This window comes from Lathamus discolor, chromosome 21 (assembly GCF_037157495.1).
Source record: "Lathamus discolor isolate bLatDis1 chromosome 21, bLatDis1.hap1, whole genome shotgun sequence".
In the NCBI taxonomy this organism is placed as follows: domain Eukaryota; kingdom Metazoa; phylum Chordata; class Aves; order Psittaciformes; family Psittacidae; genus Lathamus; species Lathamus discolor.
This window is the reverse complement of record NC_088904.1, coordinates 3,991,362-4,005,181: the sequence shown is the minus strand read 5'-3', so window position 1 is coordinate 4,005,181 and position 13,820 is coordinate 3,991,362. Positions and strand designations below refer to the sequence as shown.

General features: G+C 44.5%; 1 protein-coding gene and 1 long non-coding RNA gene across 3 annotated transcripts in view; one reads left to right on the top strand and one right to left on the bottom strand.

The window, feature by feature from the left end:
• The window catches only part of LOC136003324 (guanine nucleotide-binding protein G(I)/G(S)/G(O) subunit gamma-7), a 66,640-nt gene that overhangs the window by 50,446 nt on the left and 2,374 nt on the right, over positions 1–13,820 (bottom strand). For both annotated transcript variants that reach the window (XM_065658847.1, XM_065658846.1), the window contains exon 2: positions 1,270–1,333. The gene's annotated coding sequence lies outside the window, so the exon portion shown is untranslated. The remainder of the gene's footprint in view (positions 1–1,269; positions 1,334–13,820) is intronic.
• On the top strand, positions 495–13,734 carry LOC136003325 (uncharacterized). Its single transcript, XR_010608061.1, has 2 exons — positions 495–833; positions 7,416–13,734. It is a non-coding gene; the product is annotated as an uncharacterized LOC136003325 (long non-coding RNA).

Sequence of the window (13,820 nt, the reverse complement as noted above, 5' to 3'; positions counted from 1 at the left end):
ACAACTCATTCACAGGTCCTGCTGCAGGAACAGCTTAGAAAGGCAAAAGAACCCACTGGGCTGGGGAGAGATGCTTCCATACTTCAATAAATATCTACCTCTTTAGTGAACAAAGATTTGCTTTGGAGATGGAGACTGGCATAAGCATTTCCTGTTTGATGCCCTGAGGCAAAATATTACCATGTAACAACCTCTGTTGGTTTTCCTTTTGTTGCTGTTTTTTTTCTCCCCAATTCCTTATGTTTTAAATTATGCCTTCAGTTGACTGTGACTCACAGCAAAGCTCTGCGCTGATCCCACGAACATCCTTCCCCCTCTTGGAGGAGACACCAAGTGCAAAAAGTAGAGCAGAATGACGCAACTGGGACAGACAGGGGACACTTCTGTTCAGAAAGTGAGGCAAGAGGAAGCACTGCCATATCCCTGCCACAGTTCTAGGGAAAGGGCCAACAGTCACATGATGATGTACAGCTCCTAATGCATTTGCTAACAAGTCTGCCAGTCAATTACTCCTTTCATATGGTTTTAAGGACTTGTGTTCTCTCAGCATTCTGGAGACTCAGGCTGTTGGCTCAGATGACAGCAGAAGCAGCACATGCCTGGCAGCTGATGCTCTGGGGTCCAGCTCCAAGGACACACTGCCCTCTCTTGGCGACTCCAAAGCCAACCCCACGGAAGAGCACTGAAGATCATCGTGCTCCTGGCATCTCTAAAACACCTTTCTGCCCAAGAGGCAAGTCAGAGTCAACAAGCAACTCTGGTAACGCTCCCCTGCCTGATACAGCGCTTTGAGGAAGGATGTGTAAATGCCTTTTGGAAGAGCTGCTCTTAAGGTAGGTCAGTTTTGACTAATAACCTTGTAGGTACCTTTATATCATCCTATCAAAACTTTAGTCTTTTCACCTGGAACTGCATAGCAGATAATGCATGGCACAACTGTGTCTAGCCTGGAGACTACTGTAATATCTAAAGAGCAGTAAAAATGTGATATGGTAAGTCATCACATAAAGGAACATAATTCAGGAAAACCATTTCAGCTTATAGGCTACAGCTACAGTGTGACCTTGGGGCAATTTTAGACATTTTACACCCTATCTCAGTCAAACTGTCTCTAAGTGGACTCTGAGCATGCTGCTACCATATCCACACTGCTCACCTCATAAGATATCCCTGGTTTGGGGAGTCAAGGATACAATGATAGGGAAAATTAACTGTGAGGGAGAAGCAATGATTTGGATGTCTTTATGGTGTACTGCTGCATAAACATACCTGGTCAGAGAGTGTTCACACCACCTTCTTCAGCACAAAGGCAGATGAAAAGAGGACAGCTCTCCTAAAAAAGGAAATGGAGAGAGTTTTCAGCAATTAAAACATTCCTGCAGGGAATGCCCACTACTCTGGACATCAGCCTTTCATTCAACCAGCTGAAGCACTTCACACCTTTGGGGGTTTATGAAGGCACACACCGTAGCCATATGGCTACAAAGACCCTTTTTACCCTGACAGACACCGGTGTTACTTTTGCCCTGCTTGAAACCAGGCTGGACTTGGCCTGTTACAGAACTATTTCAAGTCACCAAGTATGAGGGACATGTCCCATGGATTCAGTGATCAGCAGCTGATGGTCGGCCAAGCTTTAATGCTGACTGGCCACAGAGGCAGAGCACCTATGTGCACCCTGTGCAATTTCAGATGTGAGTCTGAAGATGGCTCCATCAGCACAAGAGATGCCATCCACTTATGCCTCCCTGGAACAAGAGAAAAGTATCATTAGGCACACAAAGAATGAAGAAATAATCAGAATGCTTAGTCAGCCATCAATCACATGGTATTTGTCATAGGCTGACAACAATGCTGCTGAGAAGGCATGGAAGCAGTCACATACGTGCATTATATATTTCTAAAGATGTAAGACTGCGATATAGAACCTACAACAAAAGAAACCAGAGAAAAATAGCCTGAGCAACTCATGGGAGTCAAAGAGAAAAAGAATGACAAAGATTTAACTAAAGAAAGGGAAGAGGAAGGCAGATCTGCAGCATTCCATTTTTTTGTTCCTCCTCACAATGATCAAATTAAAAAGCCCACACACCTAAAGTAAGGAAAGTTACAGGGGAGATAGAAATACAGTCATTCAGAACCACTGTTTAGCTTCAGAAAACTGGTGCATTATCTTCCTTTGTCAAGCGGCAGGTAATGAAATCAGCAAAAGAAAATGCAGAATTTGGACCCATCATGCAAAAACCAGAAGGAAACCAAAGATATCTCAGGTATGGGTTTACCGATCTGGACCTAAGGAGCTCTGGCCCCGCAGATACCACCCAGCAGGGCATAAGCAATGATGAAAGGACACACAAGTGACTTTGCCAAGATCCCAATGCTTTCTCCCATGTCCTCATTGAAGCTACAGCCATAATGCTACCCTCACACACTCGGCCCAACAAGTATAAGACATCAACATAAGACAACATAAAAACCAGAACTTGGCACAGGCATGTGCCCAGCACCCAGTTACAGAGCTGTGATTTACTAATAAACCTTTCTTCAGGAACCTTCCTAATGTTTCATTTATACATTTGAAAACACCTCGGATAAAACCCTGGCTCTGCCAACATCAGGCAAGATTTGTCATTGACTTAAGGATAAATATCCTAGTTGCATTTCTCTTTCCACTGCATGATGTCTGAAGCTCCAAACATGACTTTAGCATTTAATTCATGGTGACAGGCAGTCAATCTCAGCATTTCCAACAGCCAGCCAACAGAGAGCTACAGAGATCCCTCTAAGACTTGACCCTCTCTAGCTATTAGAAGAGAAACACCCATTAAATGTGCTGGTGTGAATGAGAAGAAAGCACACAGGGAGTAGAGAATATGGACATTATTATTTTAGGTAAAGCTTAGGTTTCCTTAAAGTTATGATAAAAACAATCAGGTAACTACAGCTGGTGCTGCGAGGGCCACAGGGCAGTAAAAGGGCTGCTGCTGGTGCCCAGCCTGTTTTCATAGCAACAGCACCAAAACAGATGCTGCGAGCTCTGCGAGAACAAGTAGCTGCATAGCTTGTTCCTAGAGGGAACTGTTTAATGTCTAATCATTAACAGTAAAAACCACCCTAGATAAAAGTCAGCTAGCGATAGACTAACGCAATGATGCATTTCATGTCAGCAGAGTCATTACAGTCACCAGGAAGCGCAGGATGTCTGCTTGTTCCTGTTATGGCTCTACTGTGTTCCCCTGCAGAAGGGACAGCTTTGCAGGAAACAATAGAAATTAGAAGTAATAATCTATTCGTTCTTTAAACCTCTCTCAGCCAAACAGCAAGAGCATCTGCTGCAGTGTGCTGAAGGCAGAAGATCAGACATGCTCATATGCATCAGGGCATTTTAAGCTGCTGCTGCCATTAAAGATGAGAAGCAGCAGCAGCGTTGGGAGGTTCCTTGCCAGAAATACTGCAGAGTTACGTGGTCTGAAAAGTGCAAACCTCAAATGTGTCAAGCCCATTACTTGCCTGGTAAGGCTGTGAGGGCAAACCAAGCCATATTCCGTGATAAAGCAGCAGGTGTGGGAGTCCCCTAAGAGCCCGAGATGGAAATGGAGGTGCATTAACCATCCGCTGCCTGTGCAGCACATTGACCCCATGGAAGAGAAGCTACATGTCCCAGGTTACACACCAGGACAGGGACGGGCAGGCACTAAGCACAGTGACAGCACGTGCAGCAGCACCTATCTCCTACCTGCAGCCTGAGAGCATCATCAGCTGTGATAGCTCTGATGTGGCTGTCACACAAACATGGGTGCTGCTATCAGGCTGGATATAAGGAAGATGTTCTTTACTGTGAGGGTGCTGAGGCGCTGGCACAGGGTGCCCAGAGAAGTGGTGAATGCTCCATCCCTGGCAGTGTTCAAGGCCAGGTTGGACAGAGTCCTGGGAGACACCGTCTGGTGTGAGGTGTTCCTGCCCATGGCAGGGGGCTGGAACTGGATGATCTTAAGGTCCTTTCCAACCCAAACCATTCTGTGATTCTATCAGACAACATGTACAATGTCAAGTCCTGTCACCCTTCCATGAAATTTGCTGGATCAAGACACCCTCTCAGACTCACTCCAGCCCAGCCCATGAGGCATCAGTACCTCCCGCATACTGGTACGGAGAGGCGTTTATTCCCTTCTGAATCAACCCCACTCCCTTGACTAAAACCTAGAGACGACTGCTGAGAGCAAAACCCCCCAGCTGCCAAGCAGGCACAAGGCTCCCAGGCCCTCCCTCCATGCACCTCTGCCCAGGAGGGATGTCCACCTAAGCCCTGTCCCCACAAAACCTCCGGAGCTGTGGCTGCAAGCAAGTACAGGAGAGGTTGCTGCAGCTGGAGCCTGGTAACAGCACAAGGGAAAGAGAACTAAGCAAGACCCTTTGAAGCTGATATAAATTGTTCTTTTTCTTCACTACCAGAGGTATGTCAGACTCCATGGATGAGCACGGAGAAAGCCCGTTATCAGAAGTTCCATCTGCATCATCCTCGCTAAACCCTTCCTATTGAGCACCTTTATCACTCAAAAGAACACTAAACCCAAAACCTGTTAAAATAGAGCTGATGTTCAAAGATGGGTTCTAAACAAGTGTAAAAAAAGAGTCCAAAAACACTATGAAAAAGGCAGCAGCACATCAGCAAACCTATTTGTCTTCACTTCCCAAAGATAAAACCTTGCTCTGCCCATCCCGCAATAACCCCAGGCCCTGTGGTACTCTCTGCCAGAAGATGCCTCCAGCAGGAACATCCTCCATCTCCTGCTGGCCACGCAGGGCTCGCTGTCATTCCATGAACACAAGGACAAAGCCCGTGTGGCACAGCACAGCGCTACCCCTGCCCAGCTGAGCAAAGCAGAGAACAAACCCCAACCCTTTCAACACGCAGCTGCACACTCTGAAATACTGAATTACTTAGGGTTACCAGACAGCAGCACCAACCCAACTGTACATTCACTGGGGTCTAACAGAGCCTGTTACCATTTGTTCTTCATCACTGACCCCTGTATTTATGTATAAACGATTCACATAACGTAAGGCAGAGCTGTGCTTGAAAGCATCACAGAAATAGGCTTTTTTTAAAACAATGTATTTAAATAGGGGTACGCAAATCACACTTTTCCAGTATCTTTTATCAAAAGCTCTCAAAAGCTTCTTAAGCAACTATAGTTTGCTTCCCCACTAACGTGGTGTTTAAAAAGCTCAACGGCTTCATTATAATCATGTTGATGGTCCTAAAAATCTGCAATCAGAGATCTGGGAAGCTCTTGAAGCCTGTTGTCCCCGAGGCAGAGCATCACTACTGCTCTCCCTTTGCACCCACAAGGAACATCACCCCCTTCACCAACAGTCACAACATAAAGCCAAAACCACACAGATCTATAGTGTCCCTATGAGCCTGCTCAGTGTCACAAAGCAAATGGTTACCCAGCCACTGGGACAAATGAAAATCATCTGATGAACCTGCATCCTGCACAATGGACCAACACTGAAGCTCCTTCCACCACCAAAACATCAAGTGTGGTTCATGTCATACTGAAGATGACAGCAGGAATCCACGGCATCCCAAGAGCCAGGCCGACCTGGGGCAATGCCATTTCGACCCTCCTCAGTAGCACAGTTGTCCTCACTCAGACCAGCTAATGAAGTCTGAACTGCATGAACAAATAGTTCATGCATGAATAGGAAGGTCCTTTCCTACCCTAACTACTCTATGATTCTATGAACAAACCTCTACGGTCTGAACAGCAACCACTGCTGGGACAAAACTGAGGCAGCCTTCAAATGCTAGAGAAAGCCCACTGCTAATGAGATCTGTTTCGGTGTCACATAAGCCAGGAAAGCAAACTAATAATATTTACAGAAATGGAGTAGAGTTAAATCTTATATAAATCTGGTCATGCAAGCAAATTCAAGGAGAGGCACTTGCCAGCTCTGGGTGCAAGGGTGGAAGAGGTCACAGATTGATGAGCTCTCACTTACAAATCTGTTCTTTTCCAGCACATTTATACAGCTCGCAAAACCTTGTAAAGAGCACTTGGCAACAAGCCTGCCAGCAAACTCTGTTAAGACTGTAGGAAATGAGCAGGAACACATGCAGGCATGAGGGACAAGTATTAGATCATGTAATAGGCTCACCTGCTCCTTAGCTTTCTACTCCAACAACTACTTCCACGACAACCTTTCAAATCAGAATTAACGACAACATTATCCTGGAAGGAAGGTACAAGAAGCAAGAGCACTGTCAACTCGCATCATCTTTTATTTTTCTTAGACAAAATTAAACACTGATGGCAAAAATGGCCTTTTACTTCAATAATTTCACTCAAATTTCATCTAAAGGCCCCAAGATAAAGCGTTTACTGTGTGAAATTACAGAGTTTTCAGAATTCTACAATTTATTAATGCCCAGTGCTTCCAACACCTGCAAGAGGAATTACTCCAGGTCAGCTGCAGCCTGCTAGGAAGCTGAAGAACATTAAGCAAAGAAATACAGAAGATGTGGACAAAAGCCTCTCAAACACTCTTACAGGATTAAGTGAAAAGAGTCCAAGACCATTCTTCTTCCCACCCAGCCATTACATTTCATTTTTAATCAGCATAAAAGCTACAGGTTAAGCCAGCAGGTCCTTCATTGAGATTGAAGGAATGGGAATTTACAAGCCAACAAGAGAAAGGTGGAGAGAAACCCAGAGCCAACATAGAGCCCTTTTGCAGTCGTTTAAAAATCCTGCATTTGATTAATTTTTACCTTGTATGCATTAAAAATTCAAACAGCATTTGGACAACTGCTTAAAAGAAGCCAGCCACGTAACTCTTGACAATCCAAACCCGATCCAGAGGCACTAGCACTTGGGTTAGCTTGATACAATCAGTCCCTGCAGGAACTTGAACCCGTAATTACAGCATAGCACAGCAGTGTGCACATGGGAATATAAAGGAGAAAGGCTTCATTTATGCAGGGGACAAGAGTTTCAGGGATTGCATGATTAAATCAAGGAGAAATGGTTCCATGCAGAAAGCCAGCAGATTCAGGAAGCTCTTAAAACAGCTGCAGCAGAGCCTCTGGCTTCTCAAACTACAGGAAAAATGAGGGAGCAGCACACTTTTTAAGCAGGGTGGTTTGCCTGCAGACAGATTGTATTTCCCTTACAACATAACAGCGTGCACAGTTACTAGCCAAACAACCTCTCCCAGCTGTTATTTACTGAAGAGAGTAGGAAGTGGTTACTCTCTCGAGCTACAGCTAAACCACAGCAACTCTTTAATTCTCCTCGTCTTCATGCAGTACAAAGGGAGCGCAGTAACAGTGCATCAAAGAGATGCACACAATACATCTCCTCTGGTAGTTGACAACCCTCTTCTATTTTGGGGATGCTCATCTGCAGGTGGAATGGGATTTATGTTCCCACGACTGACAACACAACTCACTCGACTCCGCTCCATCCTGGCTTATGGCAGCTGCTGCTATTTTGAGCACTATGCCTCTCCAGTGCTGCTGAACAAGATTATTCCAAAGGTGAGAACTATTTCCAGATAACACAAGAACAGTATTTTCCACACTTAAAGAAGTATTAAAAAAAATAATCATGGCTGTTTAAGAAGTTTTGCAGGAAATTGAAGAACCTTCTCCAGCAAAGACAGGGTCTACCTGCACTAATAGGCTTTCTTATACATAACCCATGCAGCTGCTGAGACTATTAAAGTCACTGCCTGCTGGACTGGGTAAAATAGTCTTACCTGGGCTATCACAAAGATATTCATCACTAGCAAGTAGGAAAGCATCTGTTCCCTCTACCCTGACAAGACCCTTGCCTTCTGACAAACAGACTGACAATATAGCCCTCCAGAAGTCACAGCTACAGGCACTCTATGCTGGAATTGCCCCCAGAAATACCCATAAACCAAAAGAAACAGGAAAACGAGATGTAACATTGAGTCAACATCGCATGTACTAACAGAAATGTTAGATCTAGAGCATATAGTTTTGGTTTTCACACATAGGCACCACAAACACTTCTCACAAGCACACACCAAAAGAGCAGGTTGTTCTTAAACTACTTCAGGAATTTAAGAGTTAACTGCACTCTAGAAACTGTCAACCTAAATTCCCGGAAAGAAGAGCTGAGGGTGGGATAATAAGGCAAAGAATGTTACCCATCTAATTAGCAACCAGAGAAGAAGAATTCTGTGATCAGTCAGAAGCACTGACTTCTTTAAGCTTAATATTGACCCACGAGAGCACTGCAGTTCAGCTAGAGAGGTTCTTGGTCGCTCACCCCAAGGGCCCTGACACAGAGAGCCTCTAATTGCTACAAGAGCTCTGCAAGATGAAGGGCTAAGCTGGACAGTCTACCAGAAGGCCTGAAATGAGAGCAGCTCAGCTTCTTCCCTGCCCAAGTTGAAAGGCTGCCCACTGCAGCTCTGGTGATCCAGCTTCCATTGCAATTAGCCACAAAAGATGTATCAGTCCAGCAATTGTTTCAGCCTTCAGAAGCTTGTGTCTTCCACGATGCCTGTAATGAACAATGCCTGGACAAATTAAATTCCAGTCAAGTCGTCACCAGCTGCTGTTCATACGCACACAGTTTTTTAAGTAACATCCTGGAGCAAGCCCTCCTTGTCCTCCATAAGCTCAATTGCTTGTGCCCCACAGGGCTGCTAGAAAATAATTACTCCTCTAAACCCACAGGCTACTCTTCCAAAGTAGGTGTGCCCCATGACTAATACCTGGCAAGCAACCAGTTCCATCTGCATTGGTATGCTGGGAGCACAGAGCTACTGCTGTCACTTGCAACAGCTCCTCTTATATCTATACTAACAAAAGTGAAGCCCTTTCTTTCACCCCAGTGCTAAAAAGGCTGCATATATTCCTGTTAGTATCTTAACAAAGTGTATCTGCTACGCCTCACGGGCACGAATATATCAGTCTTTAAAACAATTGCTCTAAACTTGATGGTTTTCTACCAGGGACCATAGCGCCATATACTTGAGCAGCTGACAAATGAATTTGGCATTGCACCTCTGCAGTGCAAATCAGCAGAAAACATGGGATTTTGTTACCTTTCCCAGGGAGATATTTACCGCAAGCCCCTTCAGAGCACAGGGTGGGATTTATGCTTTGTCTAGTCTGCGGACTCGCCGAAATGGAATTAAGAGGAACACACTCGTTGTTCTCACATCTCTTCCTGGGGATACACTTTCTATAGCTTGGTTCCCAACACAACCAGCACCACAGCACCAGGAAACAAGAATTCATTCAAATGAGCAGGAAACGCACAGCACAGCCTGAAGCAGCTCTTTCAGATGGATGCTGGAGTGCCAGGAGCCAAACTCAACTCAGTAAGGCTGCAAGGAGAAACTTGAGAGAGAAAAAGCCATGTGTATTCACACTGCTGACTGTTTTGTTTGGGCATGCTGCACAGTCCCACCTCAGATAAAACACACCTGCCCCAAACTGACCGCACTTACAGGTCCCATGTTCTGGAAACCATCTGTAGGCAAAGCAACACAAGGTTTTCGATTGAAAGACATGATGAGAGGTTAGTTTTGCATTCCTTTCTGAGAGCTTCTCTTACACATTCACCTGTTTGTGAGAGGGGAAAAAAGCAAACCATAAACCAACCAACCACAATATTAAACCACTGTACTAACCAGCATCTAATCCCATCGTACCTGCAATTGTCTTCACCTGACTGAAGCACAAGGTGAATGGTCCTCATCCTTTATAGACTTCCTGTGTCTCATCTTTACCAGCACTCAAGAAACCAACAAGCCAAACCAAGGAAATAAAACTTGGTGATTCCCTGACCATGTGAAAGAAAATACACTCTGAAGATCATCAACACCTGAATTTCTATCCTTGCAGACTTCTGTCTCCAAACTTCATTTCATTCCATGTCTTACAGGACACCAACCCACTCTCAACTGCTAGATAATATTTCTTATTTTAGTACATTCATCTCGACCTTCCCTGCTTTTCAAAGCTGATACCTTCAAAAAAATCTCATAGAAAGCATATGATTTATGAGTATTTATTTCCCCATCTCAAAGCTACAGTGCCAGTACTTAAGCAGAAAACATGCTGGTACCAGGAGGCAAGTTCCATTTACTAACTTTAACACATTCTTTGCAAAAACTCACTTTATATCCTTCCAGATGATCAGCATCACTTTTGTTACAAGCTTTACCAGGCAGGATCTTACAAGGATGGAAGCCAATGGGTCACAAATCAACAGCATAACTCCATACACAATTCATAATATGAACGACAGGAGCACTTAATGGGGATTAGCTGCAATGAAACCTGCCTGGCAGAAGCCTAACAGAAGCTTTCCATTGGATGCTACTGCAGGTGCTCGCTCCACTTGTGGTTTCCCAGCACTCTACCCAAGACACAACGTGTAATGCTCACCAGATCCTTTTGGTCATTGGAAATGTGTTACCTGGAGCCATCCACTCGGATTCTCAGCACCTCTATATGCACAAACTTCATTTCCACAGTGGCCAGAAGCACATCCCCATCTAAGATTATGCTTATGGACACCATTCCAAAGTTACAAGCAGAAAGGTCGTATTTTTTGACCTTAACTAAAGATCTTTTAAAAGTTAAAGAGCATCTCAGGCCTTTTTACTACCCCCAGTAGAAAAGTTGCACAGTAACATTACGTTCACATTTGTGTTAGGGAATCATACCATAATCCCTAGCAAGGAACTGGAAAGGGCAGGCATGATATATCATGATTTATTGAGCATAAACACGGATTCTTTACCAGAAAGAAGTTACCCTTCAACTGGAAGACTACAGCAGGAATCCCTCCTAAAAACAGTTTCTGCAGTAAGCCTGCACAGAAATGCTTCTGTAGTTTCAGAACTGAAGCAGAAAAATCTGAGGACAAACTGCAAAGCTTTAAAACACACGAGAAACATTCAGACCTTGTGCATTTTTCTAACAGCAGATGAGGCAGAAATGGACAAAAAGCCTTCAGGGCTCAAAACCCCCCAAACCTACAGACTTAAAAATAGGGGGTTTTTTTTCTGAAAGCGATAAGTTGATAAAATAAAAAAATAAAGCTTTTGGAGAGCATTAGAAGAATGTGAGACTCTTACGCAGTCCGTTTTGTAGCCTTTTCCCCTCCCTCTTTCTGTACAATTAAGATAAATCAAAGCAGAAGTTACTGACGTTTCCCAGCTTTTACAGTTTCTTAAAAGTCCATTAAGTAAATATATATAGCTGTAACTGTATATCTGGAAACATTTTCAGTTCTAAGAACCAACATAGGCTTTTTCTTCTCTTTTAGAAGGAAGGGGGAAAACCACACAAATTATGGAAAAGCGTAATCCTTAACTAAATTTCCTGTTTTCTGTCTCAGCATTAACAGTGTGCCTGAATTTCCTCCCTTGTTTTTTTTCCTCCCTCTTTTTAACATCATAGTCAATCCCTCCCCACCCATTTAACACAAACCAAAGCTATGGGAAGTTTCAAGCATGTTCAAGTTTGAAACATCAGCTGAATTCATAATTCACTCTCAAGGAAAAAAATCCATCTCCTACACCCCTTAAAACAAAGCTTAAGCCTACTTAAGCTGAAGAACTGCTCCTCACACACACCAGCTAAACACCGCCAGCATTAAGAATTAACTGTGCATCGCTCTACTCAGCCTTTACAAACAGCTCTGTTGTCTCAACCACTTTCGGTTGGGTTTTTTTAAGTTAGTTTGTGGCTTTTCAGGTATTTTGGAGGAGCAGAAGGAAGGACGAAAGCAGTAAAATTGTGCAATACAAGGAACATTTTTATCCAATTGATGGGTTCGCTGGAGAGAAAATTTACATCCAAGAAACTCGCGACTGTTGGGAGCAACTTTCAGAAGCAGCATTTAACATAAAAACGTGGTTGTATTACACAATGGCCCATTTGTTCTGGTATTTTAATAAAGGGCCTTTTAGCAGAACAAAGCTGAAGCAGCTGATAACAGGGGACTCTTATACGTGACAGCAGTAAAATCTGTATGGCTGGAACTAATGCCAGGGGATGGAGCAGAGTGAGCTGAAGCAAACTGCCCATGTACATGGCCATCAAAACCAGGTGCTTCCACAGCTGGTACCCAGGAGCAAGGTCCAACTCTTCCAGCTCTCCTACTCTTAAGTTCTAGCAGTTTATTTTTAAATGCAAAGTGGATAAATAGAAGACAAATTAATTGAAAACAACCCACAAAACCCAAACCAAACCAATCCAGTTTTGCTGGTTTGTCCTTATTGCGACGACAGTCAGACCACACAGCAGGAGGGAACTGGATTTACATTTTCTTTTAGTTTTGGTCCCTTCCTCATTTCATTTCTTCTGCTATTCCGCACATCAAGCTAGAAAACCCGTAAGAGAGAAAGAAAATCTATCCCTTTATCTGGCAACAGGTGAGAAGAAGAGACACACACTGTCCAAAGAAGTCAGAGATGCTGAATTGGGCAATTCTGAAACTCGCTGTTGTATACACAGGATCCCACTGCAAGGTTCCTGGTCTGGGGCTAAACCCATTAAATGAGTGATATTTGAGCAACTAGAGAGAGCTTTCAACTACTGGACCTCTGCATATCAATTCTTTTGACTTCTTACGCATAAGGGGAAACCAGTTCTGGGTCTACCAGAAACACGAGCAAGCCAGGACCGAAGCCACAGCAGGTACCTTACCTCAAGCCATACCCACTATTACACCAGTAGAGACATGGTATTCTATAAACCCCTTTTTCCTCTTGCTCTACCCTCCCCAAACAATTACAGACTTTTACCCTGCTTTCTATGCAGCCATCATTTTTGGGTCATCCACCCACAGCCTTTCTACAGCACAGCAGCACTGACATCCCTCTCACCGGCTTTGCCGCTACCCACAGCATACGGAACTCTCATGAATTCAGAGCTGTGCTGGGGTCCATAAACCCAAGACAACTGAACTAGATGATCTTTCCCACCCGAGTTAATCTTCACAGCCGAAAAGGCAAGAAGGTGGAGGGGTTTTTAAGTGAGTTCTGCCATTCACCTCCCAAAGAGGTCAAAGAAAACTTCCCCCTGCAGCCGGCAAGTGGACAAGCAGCTACGTCAAGCCCTATAGAAAACAGACCTAAGGGCAATTAGGTAGGTGCTGGTGCTCAGCCAGCCCCATGGTTCCACAGACTCACCTCTGCACTAACAGGACAGTTTCTGGCAGGGAAAACCATGAATCCCTGCCACCGACGGCAACAACTTCCACTGCCTCACTTGCACGCCAGGAAGTGACCAGCGGTTACCGGCAATCAGAATCAGGGGTTTCTGAAGGGCAGAGTCTAGTTCCTCTGGAGCCAAGTTCAGGGACAAGGAGCCAGGCACTCACCTTGTTCCACTAACGAACTTCAGAGCATGACAACTTCCCAGCGCACGAGGCAGGGCAGATCAGTTATCTCTGGTTAGCAGATAAGGAAATAAGGCAGGAAGGCAGAAGATGGGCTGGCCACAGGGGAAGTGTGATGAGCAGAGGACAAATCTACATCTCCCGAGTCACACTCTCCTCTCCCGGCCAGTGAGTTATTATCCTTGCCTGTCTGAACCAAGGGAAGTCACTCTCCTGGTGGGCTGCCATTCCCCTGCCTTCAAAGGGGGATAATGCCTTCCTAAGGTAACTCGTGATGTCAAAAAGCACAAATTATCTGAAGTAATACCAGTTATACACCATACCCAGGGATAAGATGGATGCAGAAATAAAAGTGGTAGGCACAGTGAAACGTGCCTCTATGATCAAAATCCACAAGAACACTTCAGCCACACG